Raw genomic sequence first — 16,426 nt, 5'->3', positions numbered from 1 at the left:
AATTCATGTTCATTTTCCCTCATGGATCTAGTACTAAAGGAACGAAGAAAAAAATTGAAGGAAGTGGAAGAAAGAATTGACATCCTCCAGAAACTTATTAAACCTTTCGAGGAACTACCAATGTTTGAACTCCTTGAACTAGAGATCATAAAAAGGATGGAGAAAAATACCAACTTCCTGACACGGAAAAAACAGAAAAAACTGAAAAGAGATTATGACTTCTACAAAAAGGGAGGAAGTACCAACGAAAAAGAAAACAAAATTAAAAAGAATACAGAGAAGAAAGAAAGAAAAAGAAGAAACAAAATAGAAGAAATGAGAAACGACAACCATCAGAGAGGAAGAGAAGAGGACCACACATTTCATCATAAAGAAGAATTTAACAATTATAATATGGAAGAAAGAAATTATAACGAACCACCATACCCGAAAAATGGAAGATATAGATATATAGAAAATCACCACGAAGAACCACCGTATGGGAATACATATGAAGATAGAGAAGTACGAAGGAAAGAAACTCAATATCGAAGAAATCCATATCAACAACAAAATCGCAACTACACCAACTATCCCTACAATAAACGAAGGGAATACAATCAATTCACAAACTACAATAGATATCATTATAACAAGGACCCCCAACGAAATAGAGAATGGAGAAATTACCCACAGAACAGAAGGAATCACCAATTTAACACAAACAACTTTAACTCATATAGATCCGAAAGAAGATTGAATCAACATGAAACGACCTTTGGAAGATATGAGGAACCAGTACGAAGAAACGAAACAAATCCGCAACAAAGGAGACGAAAAAATAGAGAAGAAAACTCCCCAAAAAGGCATCCAGAAAAAACCACAAAAAATCTAGGAGAAAAACATCAAAGAAGAATTAGATTTAGGTCTAATACCCCAAGAACAACTCCAGAAATAAGAAGAAGTAAATATTATAAAAATCCAGAAGGGCAGAACGAAATGAGAAAACAAGACTCAAGAGACTCACCTTTTCAGGAACAAAGGAGAAGGTCCAGAGGAAGAAAAAGAACGCCATCAGAAGACTACAACAGCCCAATAAGGAAATAAACAAGACAACACTGAATTCAAAGAAAGAACAACATAAAATGAAAAGAGGAAAAAGGGGAGGAAAACAATCGAAAAAGGAATACCAAAAAAGAAGACGCCGCAATGTTAGAATCAGGAAAAAAGATCTTAATATTGAACCAGAAATAAGAACGGAAGGAGAAGACCAAAAACAAGAAGAAACAAACAGTAACATCTTCAATTTGAGCAAAAGGATATTAACAGAAGCAGAAGAAAACCTATTAAAAAAAGGCTTAAAGTATGCCCCTACATCATCAGCCGAAACCTTTGAAAAATTCGTAGATATACATAAATTCATTCGTAAAATTACTTTGAAAAAATTCTTCACAATTAAGGACAAAGAAAAAACGAATATAGGAAACATAACAACGGCAATTGAGCAGACTGGAGAAGAAGAAAATGAAGAATCAGAAACAAACACCCCCAAAAAACGAAAGAAAAAATCAAAATTTTACCCAACTTATATAAAGGGTAATTTTATCGACACATTCAGCAAAATCGTGATTGATGAAATGGAGGAAATTGGAATGAAACAACAACAACACCAAAAAAAGAGAATCCATCAAAATCTAACAAAAAAAGAACGTGATGCCATAAAGAGCTTAAAGGATGATAAATCAATTATCATCAAACCATGTGACAAAGGAGGAGGAGTAGCAATTTTGAACAAAGATGACTATACAACAGAAATACACAGACAACTGGGAGATAAAGAAACCTACAAAAAACTAACCTCTGACCCAACCAATAAAATAAAGGAAGCCATGATAACATTGCTAAAAAAACACCTAGTATCAAAAGGCATCGACAATACAGAATTTGATTTCATAAATATAGAAGAACATACCACTCCAACAATTTATGCGCTCCCCAAAGTTCACAAAAACTCCACAAAACCGCCGGGAAGACCAATTATCACGGGCACCAATTCCATGACATCTAACCTATCTGAAATAGTGGACACACTCTTACAGCCTCTAGTCACAAAAAATCCAGCTTATTTAAAAGACACAGGTGATGTGCTACGACTCCTAAAGGAAACAACATGGAATGATAAAAATATCCTAGGAACAGGAGACGTGACATCCCTGTACACTTGTATTGCACATACAGATGGACTAAAAGCCGTTTCCTATTTTCTTGAAAAATCAACTTATACAGAACAAAGAAAACTTTTTATCCTTGATGCCATATCTTTTATTTTATATAATAACTATTTTTATTTCGACGGTAAATTTTATATCCAAATTAAAGGTACGGCAATGGGAACAAAATTCGCCCCTGCATACGCTAATTTATTTATGGCGCGTTGGGAGGAGGAAGCTGTCTACACCAGTGAGAAATGGAAGAAAGAACTAACCCAATGGAAAAGATATATTGATGACGTGATTATTATATGGGAAGGAGAAGAATCAGAACTAAAGGACTTCATTACCACACTCAACAATAACAGTGTAAATATTGAACTCACTTTCAACATCAGTACAGAAACAGTGAACTTTTTGGACTTGACTATATACATCAGTAACAATGAAATAAATAGTAAAATATATAACAAACCCACCGACGTCAATACCTACATTCCAACCACTAGTCAACACTATGGACCATGGTTAAAGGGAATCCCAAAAAGCCAATTCCTGAGAGTAAGACGCAATTGTAGTGAGGATGCTCAATACACTACACAGATAAATAATATGAAGAATAACTTCCTCAAAAAAGGCTACAATGAGGATACACTCGACAAAACTATAAGAGACGTCTCTGGAAGAGAAAGGGCCACACTTATAGAAGAGAAGAAAGTGGAGACAATAAAAGAAAAAAGACAACAGGACTACCAATTCTCTTTCATATCTAGGTTCGATAAAAACCATAAAGAACTAGAAAGAATCTTCAGGAAGAATTGGCATATATTGCAAAAGGATCCAATTTTAAAAGAACTATTACCCCCCAAACCAACCTTTATATATAGGAAATCAAAAAATTTAAAGGATATGCTAGTCAAGAGCTCTCTCACTGAAGAAAGACAGATGACTATAAGAACAAGGGGGTTCCATCGTTGTGGCATGTGCCAAGGATGCAAATGGATCACAAGTGATAAATCCAAAACTACTTCAATCTATATCAATGGAACGGAGGTCAAAATACAAGACTTTATTACCTGCCAGACCTCAAATGTAATTTATGCTATAGAGTGCTCATGCGGCCTCTATTATATAGGTCGCACGACAAGAGCATTAAAAATACGTATAGGAGAGCACCTACGAAACATAAGACGGGGATTCCAAGCTCACCATCTCTCTAACCATTTTAGAGAAACTCATTCATGTTCTACTAGAAACATAAAACGCTTCATAGGGATCAGAAAAATAGTGGCAACATGGAAAGATCGTAATGTTGAGACTAACCTAGCAAAGTCCGAAATGAAATTGATCCACACACTAAAAACCTTACACCCAAACGGACTGAATCAGGACTTTGAGTTAAAGTGGTTTTTATGATATCCCCCTTTTTATGAGATCCCCCATTCTAAACATCGATATTAGGAAGCACCAGTCACTTTAAATGTATCTCTTAAGCACCAGCCACTTCTTATAATAGGAACCAGTCACTTCCATATGTTTTTCCTTTTAAATTATTGAATTCTGAAATTTTATATATATTTTTATGTCTATTCTTATTTATAAACTTGTTTATATTCAACACCATCTAAGTTTTTACTAATATAGCCCATCTTTTTCAAGGAATAAAATAAGAAGAAAGGAGAAGTACCGTAAAGTATAATGAATTCCGGCACATCAGCGTGAAAAACAATGATAAACAAACATTAACAATATGGTCGCTATAACAACTGCAACATGACGTATGGTAGTGAGCCAGAAAACATCAGAAGTACCTCCCCCGGGATATGGAACGCAAGCGATGCGCTCCACTACCACAAAGGACTTCCTGGTGCAGCATCAGCACAAATGGAAAACGTCACAGCTGCAATGGGCTGCCCCGGGATATGGAACGCAAGCGATGCGCTCCATCAGCACAAAAGAAACTTCCGGGTACAGCATCCCACGCCGTCACAAGCGGAAGACGCGATGGAACGCAAGCTGTGCGTTCCACGCGCCCGAACTTCCGGTTACCACGTAGCGGCACTTCTAAGAAAGGACAGAACTTATAATCTTACAGCACCACTTTTTATTGTTACTGTTTAACCACCTACTAATAGTTAAAGCTATCCAGCATAGGAAGGAACCACCGTACCATAAATAGAGTAACAACTCATTATGCAAGTTACAGGAAGTAGAATCTTCCGTGACCGGAAGTGCTAATAGGATAGGGTATATATACAGCAAACACTTGAACAAGCTCTTACCTTGAAAAAGGGACACTTTGTCCCGAAACATGTTGGTCTGAGAGCCTGCCACCAACTTTTTTATATACCCTGCAAGTGAGGACTTAAGGTAGCGACTGTAGAGTGTCTGATTCTTTGTAACAACGGTATTTTCGTCCGGACCGAGATACTTTTTGTCAGCTAGTCAGCCGCCTCAGTTGTATACCACGGCCCTGCACTTTATATTTTATATTGTTTTACTAATAAAATCTTTTGGAAGCCAAGACTGGAAAAGATACCTTTATAAGAGTCGAATACATCATCGCACCGTGAGTACGGGTACGCCACCCACCCCATATGAAAGATACCTTTATATATGTTTTACCATCCATAATTATGTAAGTGAGGTATGCATCCAATTTGAACCTCACTACATAATCTTGAATCAATTGATAACAGATAAATAAGCATACCAGACAACGTCGTTTTCTGTTTTCTTTTATTCACATATAAACATCATCGGGAGGAAAATTTTACATTTACCAAGATCGAAGAATTCCTTTAAAAAGGGAAGGGAAGTATTATTCCACTAACATATTGTGGTGTCCGCACTGGGATAGCGCTATCGGGTCTATCAAAAATTTCATCTTTTCAATTTATGGAATATATGTCCGTCATCTTCAGGGGTATACGGACACCCAGGTACTTAAAAGATTTATTTACAATCAAAAACTGATTCGTAGAAGGATTAAGCTTTTAGAGTGAGGCATCCCCGGATAATACCATCCGTTCCGATTTGTTATCATTAACTTTATATCCTGCAAAAGAAGCCAAAGTCCTCTAGTACCTTTATTATGCATGGGATCGAGTCTGGGGGGCTGGAGGCAAAGAGCAGCATGTCATCGGCAAACAATGCCAACTTCGCCAACGGATATGAAAATTAGCAAGGTTTAATTTGACATAAAAAAACATGGGATATAACAAACATTTAAAATGGTATGATAAAATATCTTTTTACCCCTAAGGATATTTGGAGCCAGCAAATAAGGAATAAGTCAGGATGCAGTCCGGAATGTGCACCCTGCTTGTGGCTCCAAATACCTATGCACTGGTTATGAGTCCTCGGTCAGGTTTGTGGGATACCAGTCACTGCCGATGCGTTTCGAGCATCTAAGTGCTCTTCTTCCTGGGCGCAGTGACTGGCACCCACCTAGCTGGTATTTTATAGCAGAAATGAGTGTCGCGGGTCACCCATGACCGGAAGTGCGTCACCTTCCCTTCCGGTTCGGCGGTGCCGGCTTTGGGATCCTTTTACCAATTAAAGGGGAAGAATATGTCCAAAAGAGTGTTTATATATACAAGGGGCAGGTCCAACATATCCCCCTGTTCTCCTTTGTATGATCAGCAGTATCTTATAACGGAGGGAACTCTCTTAACTTCCGGGTACCGGTCCTGGCTTCCTGGATGGCAATATGTAATTCTTCTGGTTGGCGGAAGTTCTTCTACATTTCTAGGAGACATCGTTATTGCTGGTTGTTCAGGTCTCTGGTGACTACTTCAGGGCCTGGCTTTCTGGATGGCAATATGTGTTTTTTTCTGGTTGACGGAAGTTCTTCAAAATTCTAGGAGACATCATTATTGCTTTTTGTTCTTTATGTGATATTTTAAGTCCATTATATGCAATTAAAAAGAAAAACGAGATAATATTCTAGCATGGATGTATAGTCATGGTAGGGTGATTGCTGCTTTAAAATTAGAGGGTGTGCCATATTTTTTTCTATAGAATGATTTACTGTATCCTGTTACTACTTTACAGGGGAAAAGAGTGATCCTTCTGACTTTTAGGGCCAAATGTAATAGGGTGTGAGAACAAGAAAGTGAGAGATTTTGGGAGAGTTTTCCCATTTATTTTAAAGTGGCAGTCATTTACACTGAAAAAAACAGGGTGAGTTTGCCAAGTAAAGATTGCCGCTTTAAAATAAATGGGAAAACTCTCCCAAAATCTCTTTAAGCAGAAGGTGTCAGAAAAGTTACCTATTTACCTATTACCTATTAGTTCCCCAAAGCATGTGCGGTTGGATTTGGAAGCCGCATATACACACATTTGTGGGGAGATATGAAATATTTCCCTATTGCCAGAGAATATGAAATCTTTCACTATTGCCAGAGAGCTATTAACCATGTATACCCATTTGGGAATAGCAAAGGAGGTCTTATTGGAACAAAATACATAGTTTGTCTTGCTATGTATATGCTCTCACCTGTATGTGTTTCCTCCCCTTTTGTGTCTTGTATGGTTTCCCCTTGTAGGTACATGTATTCCACAGCCAGAATCAAAGGGCAGTGGGCCCGCCTGCCCTTGTGCACTGATGATACATTACATCTTCTTTTTTATATTGTCATATGTCTGACCTGAAAGTGACCACTCTGTAGATGCGGATATATCGTGGAGGTATGTAATCCTAGATGCCACAGTGGGATATGTGTTTTGTAACCTGTACGCTCCTAATCAATACTCCAAATCTTTTTTCTTACTGTTATATCTAAACTGTTGTGTGTATGTTGGTTCCTCGCTGGTGATAGGAGGGGATTTTAACTTAATTGTTTCTAGTGTGATGGACCGTAACACCCCTCAGAGGATGTCGGCAAAATTGCCTAAATTGGGCATCTCTGTCTTTTTAAAAATAATTAATGTTGTGGATGTCTGGAGGACATAACATCCTTTGTAATGTGATTACTCCTATTTTTTAGCTGCATATGGCACCCTCTTCAGAATTGACTATGTTCTGTGGGGTTAAACTGTCCATTCACGCAGCCAACTCGCCAATTGAGATTTGCATCTTTTCTGGCTAACTCCATTAAATTTAGATCTATGCTGGAGGCTGCGTGGATAGACTACAAGCACAACAATGCAGAGTGTGAGACAGATGATCTCATGCTGTTTTGGCAGGTGTCAAAACCGGTGGTGGCTGGGGTAGCTTTTTCATATAGCAACTCAGTAGACAAACAGATGAAATCGGAGTATCTCCATACCCAGGCGAAGGTTACTACTGCATATCAAGAGTTTGTCGGACACCCCAACTATGATTCAAAATTGAAACATTACCTTTGTCAAACTTTGTTTTATAATGTACTATCATGCATGGAGTCCCGGCATACATTGCTTAGAGAGTCGACGTTCTATAAGCACAGGAAAAAAAAGTAGTAGACTGCTGTCAAACCTGTTGAAGGGTAGACACCCCCCCCCCCCCCAATCATTAAGTCATTAAGACTAATGATGGCTGTTCAGTTAGATCTAATGCACAAATTGCAGTGGTTCTTAAGTCATTCTACTCCAAATTATACTCACAGCAGCATATTGATGTAACTAATAAGCAGGGCCGGCACTACCCACTCAGCAGCTCCTGCAAAGCAGGGAGGCGCCATGCTGAAAAGGCGCTGTCTCCCTCCCTGCTCTGCTAAAGCTGCCTCCTGCACGCCGCCCACAGTGCCTGTCTGACAGCAGGCAGCAGTATTGAGAGGCTGAGCAGCTCCCTGCACCGCGTACACACTGTCCTCCTCCTGTGACCTGCCCCCTCTTCCTCACGGACACTTGCGCTGAGGCATGTAGTGCTGTCTGTGAATGCCTGGATGACATGTCATGTCCGGATCCGCCCCCTACCCATTGCTCCCTGCGCCTGTCAGCTGTCAATCAAATGACGAACAGGCAGCAGCGCCGCCCTTCCTTCCCTCTTCTCAGTGTGCTAGGCCAGTGACATTGCCAGTCCTCAACACTCCGCCCCCGCTATCTCCTCCCCTCTTCTTCTATCTCCTCCTTCTCTCCCCTCCTTTCCCCCTCAGTCACAAGAGGGGTGTAATGGCGTTCTCATCGTCCTGCCCACGCAGATAGAAGAGGAGGGACTGCACAAGAGTTAAACAGCAAAAGAACAGTGAGTCTTTTATTATACATGTTTATAACAAATTTTTTAATAATTTTTTATATTAATTTAGACACTCTTTAAATAATGGGCTGGGTTATGTGCCTAAAGGTGGCCATACACGCTGCAATAGCAGCGTGCGATGCAATGTGCGCTCCTGCGGGCATCGCACAGTACAAAAAGTATGTGCTGCACATACTTTTTGTACTGCTTTCGGACCGCATCGCACACACATTGCATGCATGCCGTGCGATGCGATCTAGCCCATAACGTATGTGATTCTCGCAGCGTGTATGGGAACCTTTAGTACCTGCAACATTTTGCCGACACAGCACTGAGATGGTGTATGCATACATGTACATGCACCCGAGATCCTTCATAGGATCGCATGTTGCATACGCGCCCACAATCGGGCTACAGCTTGTTGCAATGGCAATGTGAAAGGGTGCACAATTTATGGTTTGCAGGAGGGCGCCGTACACCCTAGCACCGGCCCTGCTAATAAGGAACAGTCTTGGTTCCAGATTTGCCTCCCACAAATGTCCACATCTCAATCTGAATCCCTTATGTGCCCTGTCACAGTGTAGGAAGTAATTATACCACTTTCAGACCGCAAATGCTGGGTCACAATCGGGATTAGGACACGGATCCCATCCCCAGAGCGACACAGCATTTACTTTCTGAAAGCTCCGCATCCAACCCGGCATATTGCCGAGTCATTGACGTCACATGGGGCGGAGCTGAGCGGTGGCTCCTCATCCGGGGGGCTGGGGAGGAGGCAGTGCTTGGAGCTGACAGTGCTGCCTCCTCCATACTGTGAACGGGACCCGGGTCCCTCGACCCAGGCTACCCGTTCACTTTGCACTTGACATAGGTCAGAGCCGTGTTCATCCCTGATCATTTCCAGGGTTGAACTCTCGTTTTGCTCGACCCGAGGTAGACCTTTCAGATCACACTTTGACTCGTGTTCCGGCCGCAAGGATACGGCAATAATCTGGTGTCACGATCCTGGTAAAACAAATACTATTTTTACCTTTAAAGTGTCTCTCCAGGCTGTCACTGTGCCTCCAGGTCTGGATATCCTTAGTCCTGTGTGTGTGCAGATCACAGCATAGATTCCCCAGTCTCTCCAGTGATCACCTGATGCTGCAGCTGTGCAGCATTTCCTGCAGGCTTGCTCACAAACTCCAAGCACTAGGCCTTCTCTCTGTTACAGGTCTCAGGCCTTTCCACATGCACACCAAACATTGTTTGTTTCTCTAACATGGGAGCGACCATATTGGTTTGATTTACATGAGTTCACCAGCCAATCCGGGAATGGTTATTCTGACATCACCCTGCAATAGCCAATCGGCTACAGGCTCTGCCTATATATATCCAGAGATTAGAGCCAGAAGTCAGTCAGTAAAATGTTGTCCTAGAAGTAGCAGCTTCCACAGCTATCTAGTACTTCTGCTAATCCAGCTCATGCAGCATTCCACTCTGCCTTGCATCCTCTATCAGAATACCTGGTTTTCTGATTGTTTTCTACTCCTGCTGTTCAGTCTGCCTGCTATAGGTTCCAGTATTGCATCATCCTCACTACAGCTGTCAAGTCAAATGTCAGAGACTGCAGTGACTTCATCCAGCAGCTCCCCTCATTGTCCTTTCAAGCTTGAGCCTATATATACTTACCAGTTCCTCCTGGCTCAACCAACTTCATCCTCCCCTGTGTGTAGTGGGGTTACTTCACAGACTCTAAGTATCCCATATGCAGTGTTAGTTTATTAAAGAACGTCGCTTCCATTATACTCCAGCTCCAGACCAGAGTCACTCCTCAGATGTGACAGTTTGTACTGACTCCATGGATCTGGCCTCATGATAAGCTCAAAGTCTGGCACCTGTTCAACAATTAGCAGCCCATGGTGATCATCAAGAGGCAGCTCAAGGACAGGCTAGCCGGGCACTCCAAGAAGAACTTTCATCATGGCTGGATACCATACCAACCATCTTGCAAGGTATCTATGGTACTGGAGCCCCCTACGATGCCCATAAGTATCCTCAGGGGAATCGCCAATCCCAGTCTTTTCAACATCTGCTTCAGTCACATCTCCTGGATTACAGAACCAAAGTACCAGCCAGAGAGAACTTTGCGGGTCTATTGCACGCAGTATTTCATCAAAGTGGTTACGTCCCTCATCTGAGTTCACTCCGTCTATCCGAAATTCTTCGACTGATAACTTCAATGAACTCAAAATCTCAAGATCTTCCCAACATTCTTCAGTGTACCGCAAACCTTCTGGGCGACCCTCCTGTGACACTAAGACCCTCCATCCCGCCCATTTCCCAGGAAACATCTCCGTCTATATTGACCAGTGTAGCAGCTACTCCTCGCCATAGGAGAATTAGGCCTTCGTCTCCTGCTTTGGGTGAAAGTTTCCCAACTAACCCGAAGCCAAGGTAATCAGAAGAGGAAAGTGAACATTGCAGAAGCGATCATCTGTGCTTTTACTGCAGCAGTGAGGACCATCTGATTGAAAGCTGCTCACTCCACAAGCCACACAAATAGGTCAAGTCTAAGGTATTCGCGTCTTCCTCTGTGACCTCTCTTCAGGACAAGAGTGTTGTTAGCAAAGAGACTCAGAGACATTAATGGGGTCCTGCAACCAGGAGCTCCAATTTTCAATTTGGTCACCACCAGAAGTTATTGAAGAATTGTTTATCTTGTAATGCCTCAGTTTCTGTAGCTTCGAAAGAGAGAGGCAAATTTCCAGCACAAAAAAGGGCATCTAGAACCCTAGCTTCTAAAGAAGCATCCATCTCGCCACCCCCTCTTGGGGTGTCCACTGTTCATATTCCAGAGCTGGCATCTAAATCATCTAGTCTGGGCTATTCTCAGTAGGGGTACTGAATCTGCAAGCTTCAAAAGGGATCTCCATTATTTCATCCCCAAGGGAGGTATCCAGGGCTAATTCCCCAAATGGGAGCTATAAAGCCATAAAGAAAGACATGAACATTTGCCAGTTATCTCCTCTGAGTGCATCCAGCACAGTCCAGTTTCCAGATGGGCTGCCTGAACATCCTGATTTGGCAGTCGCTGGGCTTACCCCAGTCCTACCCATCAGTTCAGAGTGCCCGCCGGTCCCAGCCGGTTTAAGCACCTCCAGAAGTAATCTGGTTCCAGCCCCAAATGGGGGTTCTCAGTCTCCAGCACCAAGAGGGGGTTCTCAGTCTTCAGCCCCAAGTGAAGGCTCTAAGTCTCCAGACTTTGGTCCACATCTTGTCACAAACTTGACTTGGTTCAAGTTTGTTTTTTGATGTTTCCATGCTCGTCTGTTTCCTAGCTGCTGCTGTTGCAGCTGCTCTGCATTCCTCGGTGATTAAACTCCAGTGAGTCTCCCTGAGTTCAGCACTGGTTACATGATCCAGGTAAAACTCAATGCATACTTCCTGGTTCTGTGTGCTGCTGCTGATGCTGCTGCTACTGGTGCAAGCTGCAGACAATCAGCAATCACCTGGAGGAATATAAGCCAGCTTCCCTGGCCTTGAACAAATGTTTATTCTGCTCCCTGTGTGGTTACCCCAGAGACAGAGAGTTCCCAGGCTCCAGGCTATCCTGTGCTCCCAGCGATTCCACCTTCAGTGTCCTGCTGCTGATCAGGTTAACCCCTCATCTACCAGTTGCTCCTGCTTACTTCATCCCTGCGGTTAAGTGTCTAGCTACCCCCAGTAGAGGTCACCGCTGGTCCTCGCTAGCTCCTATGCTAGGCATTCATATTGGCTCCTAGGCCAATCTTCTGTTATTTCTCAGTGTCAGTGACTATCACCAACTCTATTCCTGACCGTCGACTGTACTGTCTACCCCTGGATCGACAATCCCTTACTGCAGTCTCAGCAACAGTTACCACCAGTGTCCAGACTGTCGACATCCCAGGTCGACCACCAGCTATTGTGCTTACTAGAGACTTTATCCACCAGTGTACAGGCTGTCGACAATCTCCAGCTGCCTGTGTCAGCTCCCAGGCCGTCAACTACCGGTGTCAGCTCCCAGGCCGTCAACTACCGGTGTCGGCTCCCAGGCCGTCAACTACCGGTGTTGGCTCCCAGGCCATCAACTACCGGTGTCGGCTCCCAGGCCGTCAACTACCCGTGTCGGCTCCCAGGCCGTCAACACTCTCCTACGGTTCCCAGGCCGTCGACAAGTATCTCTCTGGCTCCCAGGCCGTCGACACTTTCAAGTCAATTGTTTCCATTTGTAATTCAGTTCCAGCTGATTCCTCAGTCTCTGGAACTGATCCGGTCAGGGCCGGTGCAAGCCCTTTCAGCGCCCCAGGCGATAGGTGACAGACGACAGATGACCACCCCCCTCCCCCTCCAGACCCGGTCCGGGGGGGTATGCGGCCGCCGTTCACCTGCTGCAGGGGGATGCCACCTGCCGAGGAAGATTTGACTGGGAGGGTTGTGGCGTCCTCCTGCTGTACGGGGCGATGCGGCCGCCTATCTGCTCCACGGAGCAGGGGGGTCTGCGGCCGTTACCCGCTGAAGATTGACGCTGACTGGGGGGGTGCGGCATCCACTTGCTGCACGGGGGGTGTCCATGGCCTCCTATCTGTTCCAAGCCGCACGGGGGGGGCACCCGCCGATTGCTGCTGACTTGGTGGGGGGGGGGTAACACATACATGGGTGGGCTCCAGTCAGAGGGGGCCGGGGGCGGAGGAGTATGGCTCACTCACCTGAATAACTTGGCAGGTGGGTGCAGCTTTCCTCCTCCTGCTCTCCTCGGGACCTTTCCTGCAGCTCATTACCGCCCTCCAGTGGCCGGCGCCCTAGGCAAATGCCGGCCCTGGATCCGGTCTTTCCCATAGATCCAGAGACTTCACCAATTCCAGTCGGCCCAAGCTCATCTGGACTCAATCCAGTGTCATTTGCTTGTCCGGTCCAGACTTTGCCGGTTCCAGCCAGTCCAAGTTTATCAAGAATCAATTCTGTGCCCGCTGTCAACTCAGACACTTCATCAGTTTTAACTGATTTAAATGAATGCAAGTACATTCTAGGTCCTTCTGATAGTTCGGGGGAAATTTACTAAAGGAAATTTGTAAAAAATAGGTGTATTTGTATCCAGAAATACACTTATTTTTGACATTTACTAACCCGAAAATACGGCAATTCGTAGTCGTATTGATGTGCTATCAATACGATTACGAATTGCTGTATTTTCGGGATAGTAAATGTCAAAAATAAGTGTATTTCTGGATACAAATACACCTATTTTTTACAAATTTCCTTTAGTAAATTTCCCCCTTCAGGTCATGAATTTATATCAGAATGTACTAATACTGATTCGTCATCTTCTAAGTTATGTCTTCAATCTGCAAATGCAAGTGGGAGCTGCCATTCTGCTGCCACCGCTACATGCTCTGTTTCATCAAGTTCAGTGTGTAACTCAGGTGCTTCAACCCAAGTAGAGGCTACAAGCATTCTATCTGATCCTAAAGAGCCATATACAGATTTCTCCACCTTGGCCCTTATTCAGATCTGATCGCAGTACAAATTTGTTCTCAAAATGGGCAAAGCCATGTGCACTGCAGGTGGGGCAGATGTAACATGTGCAGATAGAGTTAGATTTGGGTGGGGTGTGTTGAAACTGAAATGTAAATTGCAGTGTAAAAATAATGCAGCCAGTATTTACTCTGCACAGAAACAAAATAACTCGCCCAAATCTAACTCTCTTTGCACATGTTACATCTGCCCCACCTGCAGTGCACATGGTTTTGCCCATTTTGTGAACAAATTTGTACTGCGATCAGATCTGAATAAGGGCCCTTGTCCATGTGCCCTTTTGTACATCCTCCAGCTACAAAGAAGAGTCATTCTCATCCATCTAAAGTTGACGCAGACATCTCCTCTCATCAGTATCTAGATATCTCTGATGCAGTCACTAATTTCAAGTGAAGTTCGAGAACCACAAATCTGAAATATGCACAGGCCTCTTGGCTTGAGTTTTGGTCAGTCATAACGGATCCTGTTTATTATGTTCTGTCTTCAACTAACGTTTAGACTTCAAAACAGACACTTGAAATTCCAACACCTATATACTTTGATGGATATTTAACGCAGTTACACATTATTGTGCACTATTGTCTCTCCAAGGTGGACTCAGCACCATTCACAAATATTACTCCTACTAATGCAGTCAAATATTTGCTAACCTTCTTCAAAGGTAAAGCCTTGGATTGGGATAATCCACTCATAGAGTCCAAGGATCCTGTACTTGATGACTTTCTGTATTTCTGAAAGTGGTCCAGAGAGAATTCCCTTTTAAACCAGCTTGTTTCGATCCAAGATTGTCCGCTGTCTACAAGACATTCATCTACACCCTAATCCTCTGCGACATTGACTTCTGAGCAGAATCAGGCTCCTCTAGACCGTTGTATCCAGAATTTACGAGTTGAAAGAAAACAAGGAGTTCCTAAATCTTCTCAAGACTCCCAGTCAGTGGATGTCAAAGTGGCATACCTTTCCTCCTGTACTTCAACTAAAGATACTTCCGAGATAGTCCAAAAACAATATTCTAGTCATTTGGGAGTTACATTTCCTGCAATGCTCCCCGCTGACCTGTCATCAGGCTCTGAATCCATTGAGTCTCTGTCTGCTTCAAGAAATTCTACCCTGGCAGAAGGAATTTCCATGCTCACCTTGGATTTGGACTCTGAATTTGTCTGACTCAAGTTTTGTGATGGGAGGTTCCATCTTCCCTAGCCATGTCTTCTTCCAGGAAGATAATTCAGTCTTGAGTGATGCTGAATGGTCCACGCAATCTTATAACAAAAGTTTTGCCTCAGAAGTTGAAGAATGAGAAGACCTCTAAAATAATTTGAGTCTTCTAGTTTATTCTTTGTTGCTTTTTGTGTTTTTAGGACTTTCAAATTCCCACGGTGGTGTCCTGTGGCCACCCCTAAAGGGGGTGCTGTCATGATCCAGGTAAAACAGATACTATTTTTACCTCTAAAGTGTCTCCAGACTATCACTGTGCCTCCAGGTATGGATATCCTTAGTCCTACGTGTGTGCAGATCACGGCACAGATTATCCAGTCTCTCCAGTGCAGAGATGCTGCAGCTGTGCAGCATATCCTGCAGGCTTGCTCACAAATTCCCAGCACAGGGCATTCTCTCTGTTACAGGCCTCAGGCCTTTCCACATGCACGCCAAACATTGTGTCTCCAACATGAGAGCGACCATATTGGTTTGATTCACAGGAGTTCACCAGCCAATCCAGCTAACTAGTACTTCTGCTAATCCAGCACCTGCCGCATTCCACTCTGCCTGCATTCTGACTCCCTCTAGTGTCCAGTCCGGGACATTGCATCCTCTATCAGAATACCTGGTTTTCTGATTGCCTTCTATGCCTGCTGTTCAGTCTGCCTGCTATTGGTTCTAGTATTTCATCATCCTCACTACAGATGTCAAGTCACCAGTGAGAAAAGCTAACATCAATATCTGCAATAAATACAGATACCTGCTGTTGCCATTATCATCATCGGTGAACCTCTCCCGTGACGACCATAGTGATACCCAGCGCATACTTGCCTGCAGTGGCTTCATCCAGCAGCTCTCCTCATTGTCCTTTCAAGCTTGAGCCTAAATACTTACCAGTACCTCCTGGCTCATCCTGCTCTCCAGAGACTTCATCCTCCACTGTGCGGGGTTTCTTCACAGACTCTAAGTATTCCATATGCAGTTTAAGTTTATTAAACAACCTCACTTCCGTTATACTCCAGCTTTAGGCCAGAGTCACTCCTCGGACATGACACCTGGGTCTAGAGTGCAGTCTGATAGCAGTATTAGTCTCCGTGACCTGATGGTCTTCCAAATTACTTTTAAAAGATTTTGTCTCCAAAATTTGCGGAAGCCCTTACGGCAGTTTTTAATTTGATCTTGTGAGGCCAATGGTACTTTTAACTCCGCAGTTATCTGAGTCCGGCCAAAGCCGGGAAGAGATCCCTAGTTCATACCACCCTATCTCCCTGCTAAATACAGATGACAAGCTACTAACTAAAATAATCGACAACTATTTCAAATTATTAGTGCCTTCCTTGATTCA

Source organism: Crinia signifera, chromosome 11 (genome assembly GCF_055691185.1).
Source record: "Crinia signifera chromosome 11, ASM5569118v1, whole genome shotgun sequence".
Classification (NCBI taxonomy): domain Eukaryota; kingdom Metazoa; phylum Chordata; class Amphibia; order Anura; family Myobatrachidae; genus Crinia; species Crinia signifera.
Note: the sequence above shows the minus strand (reverse complement) of the source record.